The sequence below is a fragment of the Cryptomeria japonica genome, chromosome 9 (assembly GCF_030272615.1).
Source record: "Cryptomeria japonica chromosome 9, Sugi_1.0, whole genome shotgun sequence".
Taxonomy (NCBI): Eukaryota; Viridiplantae; Streptophyta; class Pinopsida; order Cupressales; family Cupressaceae; genus Cryptomeria; species Cryptomeria japonica.
Window position 1 is genome coordinate 547,009,571 of NC_081413.1, and position 16,805 is coordinate 547,026,375.

Sequence of the window (16,805 nt, forward strand, 5' to 3'; positions counted from 1 at the left end):
TCCCATAGGTTTTTTGACCTTATGGACATTATTAAAAACATTCATTCATCCCTCCAAACTTCTTTAAAAAGGGTTTCTCATGTCTATCTAATATGTTCAAAAATTGTAAAGTGTTGAAATAATGAATGGTATTAATGTAAATAAAATAAAATATTTTTAATTAAAATATAAAATTTATATGGTTTTATATATGAAACAATGAAAATAATGTCAAATAAATTAAATAGTGTAAGTTTTTGTATTTTTGATTGATATATTTGAGGCATCTATACTATTATATCTATAAATGTAGTCAATTAAATGAAAATTTAAATAATTTAATTTAAAAAAATTAATGTTTGAATGTATTCATTTTTTAGAACTGACAAATAATTAATTTATTTTCTTCAATTGATTATCATAATGTTTTGTGTATGAACAATCTTATTACTGCCTCTCTTTTTTCTATATAATTCAAGTTTTTAAAGAGCTTTGACTTTCTCATTAACTATTTATAATGTATTAGATACAAAATTTCCCTATGCTCAAGACATTCATTTCTCAACAAACCTTATAAATATCGATCACTAACACCACTTTTCAATTGAAATGCTAGATTTGACATAAATGCTTACCAAATCATTTACTATTTTGACTTTAAAATATCATGGAAATATAAGTCACCCCACTGGTACATATGTATATCATCATTCAAGTGTCAAATCAACACCTATATTTCACAAATGTTGTGTAGGAAAATATTGTGCAAGCCAAACAGAGTGTCAAATCAACAAAAAGAAAGGCAGATGACCAAATAAAAAATAAGTGACAAAGTTCACGAATTAATCGTTGTCATGTTGAATAATCAATCAAAACACAGTTATGAACAAACATTTCTAAATCTAGTTGAGAGATATGGTAGTTAACAAAGGAGCTCACTATAAGGCATAAAATAATTCCCTATAGCTTGGAGTGACTATATGTCATTCTAAGATCATGCCAAGTCATTATTTATAATATACCAAAGCTTGTAATATTACCAAAACGTGGAATGAAATATCAAATTAGAATGTTAGTGCAAAATGGTGTACATAATTTTCACAACTTAGAGTTGGTTGTGATTTTATGCCAAGTCATTACTATTAGATATATACCAAAGAACCAAATGTTAAGTTACACTTTTAAAAAAATCAAAATATTCAATCCCAATTTCAATGATACTCAAAATTTTACTTTTTGATACTTTTAGAATAAAATAATTCATTATATGCAAATAATTATATGTTTGTAAAGACCAATTCACATACTTAGACATGTTATATTCACTATCTAATATTGCTTCATCACTTTTGTACAAAAATGACTAGTGATAATACAAGTTGTATACTAGTAATGACCCACACTTACTATATCAATTTGCTATTATCTAATCTTGTTTCATCACTTTTGTGCAAAATGACTAATAATAATTTAAGTTGTATATGATTAGTCACTCACAATTATTGTAATAATGAGTAGTTTATGTAATCCAATAACCACTAACCTTAACATCAAATTTTAATGCATATTTAAATTACCACATAAACATATGACATGATAACATAATACAATATGAAATGTTATTTATCTTTATAGCTTTCATTTCAAAGTATCAATTAATATTAATTAACTTTACACAATATATGCTCACATTCCATTTCAAGAATATACCACAAACACAAATACATTTTCAATCATCAATTCAAAAGATTTTTTTGTTGTGTGAACATTTTTTGTAACTCCAAAAAAATCGATGGTACAAGTAAATTTAGTAATACAAAAATAATATATTGTATTTTCATGCAAACTAAAAAATAGCATCATATTACTTGCACTACCCTATTCAATTGTGTACTTTTATTCATACACTAGAAAAGACAGCACAATTATTTTATCAACATAATTTTTGAACCTTGCATGACTTCCTTTATCTCTCAATTTAGTAGTATAAATTTTAGAGGAATTTTTTTAAGTTGTACCTAGTGTGTTTTTTTTGTAATTGTTAAGGAATGAGTGTGGTTTATTATCAATCAACATTCATTGTGACTTAAGCTTTTCTTGGCTATTTTATTTAAACTTTGTTAATTCTAGCTTAATTTAAAATTTGTTGCATTCCCGATAAATATGGAAAAGAATAAGACAACAAAGTATTGCAATGGTCTAAAATATAGGAGTATATCATATGTTGATGCAATGAAGATATGATTGAAATTGAGTGAGAGTGTAATGAGCTTTGTGGAAAACCTCAAACTATATTCAACAATTCTAATAAATTAGACAAGAAGGGTAAACATTTAAGGATCTTAGACTATTTTCCAATTACAAGTAATTGTACTAATATGTTATTGAAATGTTCTTTTATATTAAATAGTTGTTAATAGTAAAAAGCCCTTTATATATGTACATATGATGCTTGCATTTGTTCATCAGTGTATTGTTAAGGAGGTATTGTACACCAACCAAATATAAGCATTAAAGGAGAATATTATAGAGAAAAGTTTTCATCAGCATAATGCAACCATGGGGCTTTGACATTACCTAATATTTTTTATTTATGTAATTACTAAACATGAATCTTAAAGAAACTAGTGAACATCATATCAAGAAGAAAATGATGTGTGTTTTACAAGTGTACATAGGAGAATTTGAACACAAGGAATGTTCATGAGTTTATTGGTTGATGAAGCATTATTGGCTATCTTATCTAGTGTATTGTGGAAGGACTATTGGTTTATTTATTGTCTCTCTTCCAATGAGATTCCACTTACATATGTAATAGTTGCCACACTAAAAACTTCAAAGATTTTGAGGCAATTAACAAGATTTAGGGGAGTGTCAAGATGTGCAAAAGAAAAGTCCATTGAATCCATACCACTATTTTTTGATGGTTTGAGAAGCTAAGATCTTTAGAATGTTTTTTATTATGTTTTATTATTTTTCAATGCTATGATCTTTGTGGGTAGGGGAGACTTGTTCCAAACAGTAAACAAACGACGCGATGTGTCAAGTTCTTGTCAATAGTGTGGTTAGTTTAGAGTATAAAATAGAAAAGCATTTAGTATGATGTCAATATGCTTTTAAAAAGAGTTATTCTCAATTATTGTAAACTCTTTGTTCTAATGTTAATTTGCTTATGTGTGTTAATATATTGTTGTGTGCTAGGATACATTTTAAAAGTTCTTTTTGTTTATACATATAAATAGAAATAAGGTTCATAGTTATAGTATTCCATAGTTTAGAATGAATCAAATTTAAGTCAATTAAATCACTAGCAGACCAAAAGTATAGCATCGGAAACATAAACAAAGACATAAGTATCTATCAAGAGTATCATAAAAGAGTGTGTCATGGAAGGGTACTACATCCTCCCCCTTAGGTCTATACTTACTCCTGGAAGCCTGAGAACAAAGAGGGAAAGAGCTCTCTCATCCGTGCTACATCCTCCCATGTCACCGAAGACTCGTCATTTGGGTCCCATTTGACCCTTACCTGCTCTATGATGCGACCCTTGAGGGTCAACCCCCAACGCTACAAAATGTGCATGGGCTCCAAAGAAAACTACTCGTCCTCTACCTACAAGGCATTCCAATCCAAAACATGGGCCACATCAGGGAAATAGGGCCTCAAAATTGAAACATGGAATACATCCTAGATGCGAGACAAGATGGGTAACAAGGCAAGACAATAAGCTACAAGACCGATACTCTCCAAAACCTCGAATAGACTAACAAATTGAGGTGCAAACTTAGAGCCTTTTCCATAACGAATAGGACTCTTTCGTGGGTGAACTCTCAAAAACACCTTATCTCCCACAAAGAACTATCGATCCACATAGTGAGCATCCACATATTTCTTTTGCCTATCCTGCATCACCACCTAATACTCTTGAATACGAATCACCTACTACTCCATCTCCCGAAGCATCTCTAGCCCTAAAATAATTGTATCCTCTAAATGATCCCAACTCAAATTCATACGAAAAGGTTGACCATACAAAGCCTGAAAAGGAGGCATACCAATAGAACTATGGTATGCATTATTGTAAGCAAACTCCACCAAATACAGGTGTTTATGGTAAAAATGGAATAACAATATTGAAAGACTTAATAGATTCAACCACAAAACCCTAGCCTAACAACAACAAAGATCCACCATAACATATGAAGATTACCTAATACAATGCAAATCAAATAAAATCACAAAGATTATACCATCACATGTCCAATAGGGTTTCAATCCCCATTCTTCCTATCTCCATTGATCTTGCTTGATATATTTGCTCTCAGATTTTATGTGTGCACAAGAGCTCAACAAAGAACGGAAATGTTGTTGCAAGTAGGCTTGATTGCATATGAAAGTTTGAATGCTAGAATGCTTCAGAAGGGTTGATAATGAAGGAAGAATCTCCTTATATAGAAGACACTATAAGAAAATGGAGGGATAAGATTGAGAGGTGTAAAAGATAAATGGTCAGCTATGATTAGAGGGTAGGTAGAGGAAATAAGAAAATAATAAGAGGGTAGGTAGTGTAGGAATTAAGAGATGAATGACATGTGTCATGGGTAGAAAAGGCTAATGAATTAATTAAATAAATAAAAATTTATTTAATTAATAGAAGAAGTGGGATAATTAAATAAATAAAAAATATTTATTTAATTTAGGAAAAGGATAATTTAAATAAATAAATGTATTTATTTAAATGAGAAATAAGGCTGGAAGAGGATAAATGAATTAATTAAATAAATAAAGATTTATTTAATTAACAGAAGAATTAGGCTTAAAATAATTAAATAAATAAATAAAATTATTTAATTAGACAGGACAATTTTAGGTGTCTACATTTTGCCCCTCTTTGAGACAATGCAGCTTGTCGCGTTGTTTCAAAGAAGATAAGATAAACTGATACAAAGTTGCCCCAAGGTGGGAATGATATGCCCCCTCGAGAGATTGGATGAAAATGTCTGAAAAAAGATCATAGACAATCTCTCGATAAGAAAGAAAGGGTAGAATGGATTGACCAGATAGGATAGAGACTTGGGAGACCAGGGCTAGGGTAGTCTATAAGATAGACTACGAGGGAAAACATCCTTATTGTCATCCACACACCTAAGAGATCAGAGTGCAGAGAGAGCAAAGAGCAGTCAGCAGTCAGCAACGATGGCATTGGTGCATAGATTCGATCGCATTAGCTGATATCAGAGGCCAGCAGATGCAGGAGAGCCGGTAAGTACCACAAAACCTCCTTGTACTTTGTCACATTAATTATTGTCATAAATGCATGTTAGGTAGGGTAATAAATGTGCTTTGGATTGGTTGCAAAAAAATGTCAAGCAAGGTAAAAACGCTAAGGTGGGTTTGTGTTGGTGCCAAGCGTGTCTGGGTAGGCTAGGCGTGTTTGTGTTGGTGCCAAGCGCATCTGGGTAGGCTAGGTGCGTCTGTGTTTGTGTCAAGTGCGTCTATGATTGTAATAACGTTTGTGTTCAATGCGAGCGTGTTTGTGTCTTGCAGGCATGTTTGTGCAGGACAGGCGTGTCTGTGTAGAGCAGAGGCACGTTTGCGTCTTCAAGGACAAATCAACAATTCTGTGATAAACATACGCTATCGATTGGATAACTGCTGAGAGGATACACTCAAGCAGGTCCTCTAGGGAAGACTAGGATAACAGATAGGGCTGGGATTGACAATTATGTGATAGAACATACGTTGCCAATAAGGAAACCACTCAAGAGGATTCACTCAAGCAGAGGCCCTAGGATAGGATAGAGCAAGGCACTTTGTGATGAACAGGGAGTACCATAAAAATTGTCAATTCTGTGATAGAACATACATTGTCAATTGGATTAGGCTGAAATTGACAATTTTGTGATAGAACATACGTTGTCAATTAGATAAGCTACTCAAGAGGATACACTCAAGTAGGTGCCCTAAAGATAGGATAAAAGTAGCACTTTGTGATGAACAAGGAATGCTACTAGGATAGAAATCATCACTTTGTGATGAACAAGGAGTACCACTAGGATCGAGTGTCGTATGATAGATATAAGCACTAAGATAAAAAGCAGCACTTTGTGATGAACAAGGAGTACTGCTAGGATTGACACAGTTGATTTGCTTGACTTCAGGAGGACCTACCGATGTTGGAGTCACGAGAGAGATTCCCTTTGACTCAGAGTTTACGAGCAAAGCTGACATTCGAGGATAGAGCAGCAGTGGAGGCTATGGGATTGCGAGATATTATGTATGTGCCTGAGTTTCAGGCGAACGTGGGATTTCTGACTGCATTAGCTGAGAGATGGCACTCAGAGACATGCATGTTTCATTTGATGATGGGTGAGATGACAGTGACCTTAGAGGATGTATAAAGGATACTGAGGATACCGATCGATGGGGAGTTAGTTCCTTATGATCGAGAGGGAGACAGGGATGCACTGAGACGAGTGTTTCAAGATCTAGGACTGGAGATGAGGGTGGGACATGTAGCTTGAGATACCATGACAATGACAGGATTGGCGCTACTGACGGTGCTGGCAGGAGTGATCAGTGGGTTCCTATGTTCGGACAGGGCGACACGAGGGTTGGCAGTGGATTGGGGGAGGACTCTGGAGACATTGGTGATAGAGCACACCATGTTTGCATGGGGCTCATGTCTGCTGGCACACTTGTACTATGAGTTGCATTAGTTTGTGTATCACGAATCAACAGGATTGGGGTGCGGAGTGACATTACTACAGGTATGGGCATATGAGCATCTGTTAGTTACACGACCGATACACTTTAGAGGCAGGGGACATGGACGCAGTTTTGTACACCTATATGATATGATTACGTCACAGCCATGGATTGGAAGACTAGAGTATTGGCATCGGGTGATTGACGAGATAGACAGTGTGGTATGGAGGCCATACTTAGACTGTGAGGAGTGGGAGGATGACTTAGTGGAGCTGTCGTATGTATTCAGGAGCAGGTATCTAATAGGGAGGACACCATATGTGATTGAGAGGCAGTTGATAGACAAGGTATGCAGGCAGTTTGGCAGGATACAACTGATGCCACGAGGTTCAGGGATGTATGCACAAACAATGAGGGATCAGGTGCATTTGGGGCCATTACTTTCTTATGATCATGTTGTGACACAGACGGTAGAGATGGTTCCCATGCCTTGGGATATATGGGCAGATATAGAGGATGCAGGGATGGATGCAGAGTACATTGCATATTGGGTAGAGCATCCATTTCCATGGCTGACGGATCCAGGGGAGTTGATAGAGGGAGACGGTGGAGGTGATGGAGATGATAGTGGGGATGGTGGAGGCAGGGGCCGACAACGGAGATGGGGCATAGTGGTAGAGAGGAGAGTGGCTCCGAGGTGAGAGTGCGAAGAGGAGAGACAGGCTCATGTAGTGAGGGGTAGAGGTGGATTGTCATTACAGGTGCTAGCAACATAGGTTTCCAGATAGGTACAAGCTCCTATACAAGTACATGGATGGGGACAGGGATAGGGAGAGGAGCAACCACAGGGACAGGGTGAGGGGGGAGAGGAGGAGGATGAGCTACTATCCTTGAGGGAGATCTGCTAGGCACAAGCAGATGAGATCCGGGATCTGGAGAGGGAGACAGCTAGGCTCAGGAGACAGCTGAGGCTAAGACAGCACTGAGGGCAGGGAGCCAGGCAATAAAGGACACAGGAGCCGGATATGTATATGTTCTGCAGGCAAGGGAGGAGATAACCTACTGGAGAGACCTGTATTATGGAGTGGTGCCACCAGATTAGCGGTCTAGGAGCTTCTGGAGACCATCACGGATTGCGGCGACCACTGGAGGGAGAGACAGGAGACAGGCGTCTAGTGGTGGGGTCATGGGTCCTCCACCACCACCAGATAGAGGGGGCAGGAGAGATGATCCTGGGGCGGGTCCTTCCAGGGATCAGTCTCCGTCAAGGCCAGACGGCTCCGAGGGATGGAGTTCATCATTGCCTTAGAGGGATCCCTATATATCAATTTTGTACCATTTTGTATGATGATGTAGACACCTTCGGGTGATTGTAGCCATATGATTTTGACATCATTGTATCATGACACTTATGATTTTTGAGATATATATATATATATATATATATATATATATATATATATATGAGATGATTTATCCTTGCGGCAGCTATATGCATATGTACCTATGTGATGTATGTTTCTATGTGATGCTTATGATATGGATGCAAATATGTACATGAGGAGATGCAATATTTTTTTTGTTCTTTTTTGTTTTAATATGTTATGCATGATGCAAATGTGAATGTATGAAATGTAGATGAATATGATAATGCAAATAACTATTTACATGATGAGAATGTAAAATGTGCTAACATGTGTTGTGTGCAGGATGTGATGCAATTGTGATATCTATATGTATGTATGAAACACTAATATGTGGTAATGTAGGTGCAGCTACATGAAATGCATATATTTTTGGTGTGTCATTATACTCAATCGTGTGATAGTAGGCTGCATGGACTCGGGAAGGACGATGGAGGTCAATTAAGAAAGGGGGATGGAAGATAGAAGATATGAAAGTGAAAGAGTTTCTTGTGCGTTATCATCATTGAGCTTTATTATGGAAAATAGGTTATGACAATCTATATATGTTCGACCCAGAAAGTCGTTGTACCTGTTTGCATGGAGATAAGACAATCACAAACAAGGAATACCCTAGTTCATACTAGACTCACAGTGTCCTCATATCCTTGGACAAGTCATAGCATTACTAGGAGACAATCTGCAGACAGGAAAGAAAAATAGGTGACGATACCCCATTCTCGCCTTTCTAGTCAAAGACATCCTCGAGATAGAATCTCTAGTCAGAGACATTTTGGAAAAGCTAAAAGACATGTCACCAAAAGATAAAATCAAAATAAAACCAAGACTCAACACCAACATCCACTGTATTCCTCAAGTTTAGTGTCTCTTGTCACTTGTATAAGTCTATTTGATTGTGGTCACAATGTTTACTTTCATGAAAAGGATAGATAGCACTGAACCATAATGTTGTCTGAGTCTGTTGAAAGATTTGATTTGTAGAAACCCATTGTTGTTGTTGTGTCTCATATGAAACTGACTAAATCCATGCAATTGATACTTTATTGCGGAGAAGACAGAACTTTATTGCAGATTGGCGATGCAAATGTTGCTTTACTGTGAATTGTGCGCGGATAGACTGAAGAGAATTGGAAGAAATTGTACTCCTCAAAATATGTGATGCTCTTAGTTCCACACCCATCACTAGACTTAGGATTTGCCTTAGCCATAGATAGGAGTTGATTTATTATGGACAGAAAGGGGTGAAAAGGGAGGTTTATCAGGAATGGATAACTAATCTTGGATAGATCAATAACAAGCCATGATGGGAATGGGTAAGTTTATTATGGATGAAGAGGTTGTGAGTGTGTGCAAAGTGAAGTGATGAAAGAGAATCCTGAAGGAGGGAGGAGCAATGTCTCTACACATGGCACCGGTGACCCAGTTTTCATCATGGTACTTGCCCAGAGCGCCACCGAAGTGGTTTTCACCGTTGGATGAATTTATTTCTCTTTACTTCTTTTTTTCTTTTTTTCTTTTTTTTTTCTTTTTTTTTTTGTCGCAAGGCACCTGTTTGCCAAGTTTTCACCAAGTAACGATTTTTTATGTTTATGATTTTTTTGGTATTTTGTTGAGTTTTTAAATTTTTTTGTATTTTTTAATTAGGATACTCTCAAGAGCTATGTGTAAAACCTGCGAAGGTGCATGTTGTTGATAGGATCCTCCAAATGTGTGCCCTCTATGGTTGAGAGTTGATATGCACCAGATCCATAAACTGTTGTAATGGTGTAAGGACCAAGCCAATTTGGTTTGAACTTGCGCTTCTTCTCTCTATCTTGCTGATTTTTTGGATTCTCCTTGAGAACTAAATCACCCACCTTGAATGTGTGAGGCTTTATCTTATGATTGTAACTGAATTGTTCTTTGACTGAATGATATGTAGCTCGAGTGACTATCTTCCTTGATAAAGGAATTGAGATAGAATTACTAATGTGTGAACTGCACAATCCCATATGTGTGTCACCTAGAGAAGTTTGGGCATCCCTGATAACAAAGTCCTCCAAGGAAGCTCCATTAAAGGTCCATGATGTATCGCCAAAAGGGGATGTATGTGTGGAACAAGTGGATGAGTGATGAAGGCTTATGATTGTGAAAATAAGTGAAATTAGGATGACATGATGGAGACTTAGGATCAACAAGTATACTTTTTGACTTGAAATTGTAGAACTTTTGCGCCCAGTTATTTTGATATTAGGGGAGATCATCTCTTGCTCTTTTTCTTTCATAGGATTTTTATCCTTGACCTTGATTTTTGCAGAGTCCAATAGCTTTTGATTTTGATTTGGACTGAAGGGCTTTTCTTTAGTTTTGACTTTTAGTTTTTTCTTTTCAAGGCTTGATTTTTTATCCTTGATTTTGTAATTCTTGTTGATCCAAGTTTGGGAGAGGAGTGGAAACGGAATGGGTGGATGAAATGGTAAAGCTATGTGAGTTCTCAAGAGGGATGGTGATACGCTCAATAGATTCTTCGTTGGAACCACTGTTAGGACTATTGATATCAAGAGTTGCTTGCACCACTAGAGGAGATTTGCATTCTGACTTAGTAGCCACAACACTAGGTGGTTCATACCTAATTTCCTGGCATTGCAAATTGTTTGTAGGTTGCTCCTGTCGACTAAATGTCTTAGGAGATAGTGGGAGTTGATCAACATGAAAGATATGCTCACCACATCCAGGTCTTTAACCTTGAATTTTTCTTTGAGCTCTGCTTGTTTGGATGTAGAAGCTTTCAACGATTCTGGATCCACATATGCTAAAGAAGGAACAACTTCTCGATTGATTGGGATTGTTATTTCTGATCTAGGTTGCAGATTGTTGCAATATATGAATGGGTTAGGATCACCATTAACTGTTACTTCAACTCCATTGTGAGGAAACTTAATGCATTGATGGTATGTAGATGGGACTGCTCTCATCTCATGAATCCATGGATGTGCTAGCAATATGTTGTATGTGAGATCCAGGTCTAGGACTTGACAAACCACATCCTTCGTAACTGGCCCAACTATGAGAGGCAAGGTGACCATGCCTTTGGATGAACGCTCTTCGTCATCATATGCCTTGATGATAATTTTATTTGTAGCATTCACAACTTTATCTGAATATCCCAATTGTATTATTATGTTCAAAGTAAATATATTGAGACTTGCTCCTCCATCTATCAGGACTCGTTTTATTCGATGTTTGTGTAGGAAGGCTTCAACGTGTAAAGGTGCATTATGTGGTTGGCTCATAAAGGCATCACAAGCTTCTGTGAATGTAAGAGAATGTGGAATAGAAAGGTATCCCGCCATGGCTTGGAACTGGTCCACGTTCAGATCAGTGGGGATAGTAGTGTCTCTCAAAGTTTTGTCAAGAATGGCTTTATGTGCGGGGGATATGCGTAAAATTTTAAGGATGGAGATAAGCGTGGGTGTCTTCCCCAACTGTTCTACAAGGTCATACTCAAGTTTGGTTGTCGAGGAAGTGGTGTTTTTAGCTAGAGCACCTTGCAAAGTGAATTTACTTCGACAAGTTGTAACATTACATTCAGAGGTGGGTTAAGATGAAGGTCCAATGCCTTTTAGGACAACCTAGGGTCTTTGGGTAGAATTTTTAGGCGTTTTGTCCTTTATGATAATGGTAGAGACATAATTGTCCATCGAAATGTGATTGACAGTTGAATCATAGTTATAGGATGCTCTGGTATAGTTGGTATGCTCATCTATGGCTTTGGCTTTTCCCTTGTCATGTTTTGGGAATGGTTCTTTAAACATTTCATGTTCTTGATTGGATGAGTGTCCCTCGATCTCAATGTCACCTCTATCAATAAGATCTTGTATAATGTTCTTAAGCCGATGAAAATTTCTTGTTTTATGTCCCTTGCTCTTGTGATATTCACAGTACTCATCATCATTCCACCAATTTGGTTTGACCTTTGGCTCATATGGAGGCATATCTAGAATTGTTATTATTTTGTTTGCCACTAGCTTCTTGAAAGTTGACTCAAGTGGTTCTCCCAATGGGGTCTATTTCCTTCGTGTTTTTGAAGTTGTTTGAGTATTCACTTGATTAGTTGTAGAACTTGATCCAAAAAGAATGATTTTGGGTCTCACTGTGTTAGCATTGACAACACCATCATTTACTGCATTCTTGTTCTTGTTCCAAAATTGTGGTTTGTCTTTTCCTTTAAAGTCCTATTTGTTTTCTTTGAATATTTTGATGATGCCTTTCTCAATTAGGACCTTCTTTGTTGCTAAGCCTTTTTCAATGGCATCCTTGAAGGTGGACAAACAAGCTTTTTTCAAGTCATAACCAATGTCTTTGTTGACATTTTGGGTGAACATCTCTACCATTTGTTTTTGTGGAATTTCACAAGAACATCTGCTGGCTAGATTCCTCCATCTTTGTAAAAATGATGAAAAAGACTCTCCATCCTTTTGCTTGGTGTTGCACAAAGTAGTGACTGATATGTCTGTCTCTATGTTGTATGAGAAATGTTGGATAAATGCCTCTGTTAAGTCACCCATGACTTAATTCCAGGTGGAAGTTGGGAGAACCATTCCATAGCTTGGTCACCTAAGCTCTGTGGGAATAATCTCATCAAATATGTCTCTTTTGTTGCTACCTCAATGCAAGCTCTGAAAAAATGTCTTATATGTGCCTTAGGATCCCCTTTCCCTCTGTACTTATCAAACTTAGGTGTCACAAAGTGTGTAGGAAATGGAGGCATTGGAATGCTTTTGTCAAATGGATAGGGACATATGTATCTCATTGTATGAGTTGGATTCAGTGTATTTATGTCCTCCATTTTCTTTTATAAGTCCTTAATTTTATGTTCCAAATTGTTCTTAGGTGGAGACTGACTTCTTGGACCATATCCCATACCTAAGCCACCGGGTGGGGGTGGAGCATACTACATACATGGATGATATTGATCATACACATGTTCATATGGAGGAGGTCTATAGTGATGTTGCGTATAAGGACCATTTGGCATAGAGTCGTGATGAGGAATGGAATATTTATTTTGTCCATGTATACCATACTCTATAGGCATGTCATGAGTTTGTTATAATGTGTTGCTCCCAAATTTGACACGGGGTTTCCTTGTGTCCAAATTTTGATCATGCCTTTGGATATCCAATTGCTTTGGTGGTTGGTCCTTAGCATTGGCATGTGATTGAGTATGTTTTTCTACATAAGACTTCCATAATGGTCTGCGAAGGTGAGTATCATATGCTTGACCATGTGTATGTGGGACCTCAGGTTTTTGAAACAAAGATGATGGTGATTCAGGCACCATATGTGGTCATCTATTGCCTCCACTATTAGGCCTCCTTTGATCCATGTTGAGGTGAGGTTGTTCCAAAGGTCGATGTTCCATTATTTGAGACATGTCAAAATCATGAGGAATCTTGGCTCCACTTTGCGCCATTACTTGTAAGAAATACTATCTATCTCTTCTCAGTATTTCCTCAACCAATCGATTAAAATGGGGATCCATGATAGAGTCTTCCACTTCTGCCGAATGTACGGAAAAGTTGTCCATATTGTCATTGTGCATATCATTGTTGTTTGTGTTATCCATGTTCTCAATAGTTTGAATGTTTCTATGAGCGTCCATGTTAGGTAATGTAGTATGATCATAATTAAAAAAGACATCATTGTCATACTTATAGGCACTCATGTTTGCGGACTCTTGAGCCTCTTTAGCTTCTCTCCTAGATTTTTGGGAATGGGTTTCAACCATGAACTAGGTCTTGACCAAGATGTGCGAGACTAGATGAAAATGGAAAGAGTATGGAAGACCAAGAGTTGGATGGAATGTAAATGAATTTGAAGTTTACTTGCAATGTCCAAAGTGTAAGACCAGCTCCTCCATCTATAGTAGAGTAGGTGTGGCTTCCAAAGAGATGATAGTTTCTCTTGATGAGGTGATTTGACCTTGACTCTAAGTAAGACCAAATGAGACCCAAAGGTGATGGACCTTGATGAGGGACCACTTAGCAAACTGTTGTTGTATGTAGTGTGTTGACAAAGTAAGACGAGGACAAGCAAGTGACCTTTTGACTCAAGTTTAAACAAATGTGAATGTAATGCAAGGTGTAAAGCAATGATGGACTTTGTGAGACCCAGAAATAGGCTGAATTCTAGATGAAAACCCGGAGAGATAACCTAGGAAGCTCAATAAGTCTGAAACTGACTGCTCTTGTTTCCTAGACTGTAATTTTTTCCAATTATGAACACAGACGTGGTTGAACACTGCACATACGCGTTTCTAAGATTTTGTGAATGCAATTTTCTTTAGGATGACACAGACGCATTTTTGTACTTCACACACACGATTAAATGACACAAACGTATTTCTATTAGACACAGACACATTTCTGGAAACTGAGTGCAATTTTCTAATTTGTGAAGTTGTTGTTGTGACCAAATCTGAATTTGTTTGACTGTTTTTCATGACAAGATGACACAATGTTGATGAAGACTCAATGTTTATAAGTGTTTAGACTCAAAATGACTCAAAGAAAAGTGTGTTGTTTGATGTAAAAATGTCCTGCATACACTTGAAGACACAAAAGACATAATGTTTTGATGTTTGATCTTGAATGTTTGAATGTTTAAAATAAGACAAACACAATTCTTATGGTTGGCCAGGACAATAGTTGTTGATCCCACATGGGGTTTCCCTCGAGGCTACGCTATTCAGAATGGATACTTAGATGCTTGACCCTATTGGCTCCACCCTCGACACTCACTTCTTTGGGGCAGCCAAGCACCAGTCCCCATGAAAACTCCCCGTGGCAAACTTTGTATCTCTACTAAGAACCGTATGTGTGTGGGCCGCTCCAGAGGTCTGACCTCTAGCCCCAACAACTAGAAGGATTTTGGCTTTCTAAAACAAAAAGGTGCTAGTAAGGGCATCTACTCGTGTGGACATACATGCAACACTTTCAGCTCTGTAAATACAGAAGGCTCCCAGCCGATAGGGGTTACGCCCTACAACTGACCAAATAAATTTGATCAAACAGGTTTATGGGGAGACATAGTGTTGGTATGAACTAATCAACACACATTACCCATGGCTTTCACCATGGATACAATTATTTATAGTGGTTTGGAAGAGGTGGGTTTTTCTCGCTACCACTTGGGTCGTTCTCTCCTCACTAGTAGTCCTAATGACCACACAGGGAGACAGACCCTTTAGAGATTAAACAAAAAGAGCCTATTGCTCAAGACACAAAAGACACTGGTTCAATTTTAGTGCACTGATTGAAGTGTTTGGTAATCTATGAAAATAAGACACATAATAAAGATCTAAAGAAAACCCTTGTCAAGATCCTGCCACAAAGATTTGTTAGTAGTTTGGCAATAATACCCCTCTTGCAAGCACACATGTTAGGTAAATTTTAGATCCAAAAGACTTTGTGAAAAAGGGGCCTTCAACAATGTGATTTACTTTGAGGACAAGCCGCACCAACTTGTTAGCTAGATCATAAGATATTAGCCCAAATAAACCAGATCTGAAATCAAATGATGAAATAAAGCCTCGAAACTGGATTAAAAACAAAATTGAAAGATGTAAAATCTAAAACATGGACACGATTAAACCTAACTCAAACGCGGTAGAAAATCACAAACGTGCCTAAATTCGTCTTAGACGTGCCTAGCTAACACAGACGTGATTTGAAAACAGAGACACAACCCTACAATCTGCAAAATAAAATAAAATAGTGTCAAACGCAAACGCGATTACGAAGGTCACAGACACGGGAGAAAAGCAAAAACGCAGTTCCAAAATGTGCAGACGTGAAAATGTTGAAATGTTGTCGAAAATGTCGGATCTGCAACTTCCAAGACACAAAATCTACAACAAAGATGTTAAATGCAAAAGGGACAAGAGTCCCACTGGGCATGCCAAAATGTTTATGGTAAAAATGGAAACAACAATATTGAAAGGCTAAATAGATTCAACCACAAAACCCTAGCCTAACAACAACAAAGATCCACCATAACATATGAAGATTACCTAAGACAATGGAAATCAAATGAAATCACAAAGATTATACCATCACATGTTCAATAGGGTTTGAATCTCCATTCTTCCTATCTCCATTGATCTTGCTTGATATATTTGCTCTTAGATTTTATGTGTGCACAAGAGCTCAACAAAGAGCGGAAATGTGGTTGCAAGTAGGTTTGATTGCATATGAAAGTTCGAATGCTAGAATGCTTGGGAAGGGTTGATAATGAAGGAAGAATCTCTTTATATAGAAGACACTATAAGAAAATGGAGGGATAAGATTGAGAGGTGTAAAAGATAAATGGTCGGCTATGATTAGAGGGTAGGTAGAGGAAATAAGAAAATAATAAGAGGGTAGGTAGTGTAGGAATTAAGAGATGAATGACATGTGTCATGGGTAGAAAAGGCTAATGAATTAATTAAATAAGTAAAGATTTATTTAATTAATAGAAGAAGTGGGATAATTAAATAAATAAAAATATTTATTTAATTTAGGAAAAGGATAATTTAAATAAATAGATGTATTTATTTAAATGAGAAATAAGGCTTGAAGAGGATAAATGAATTAATTAAATAAATAAAGATTTATTTAATTAACAGAAGAATTAGGCTTAAAATAATTAAATAAATAAAAATATTTATTTAAT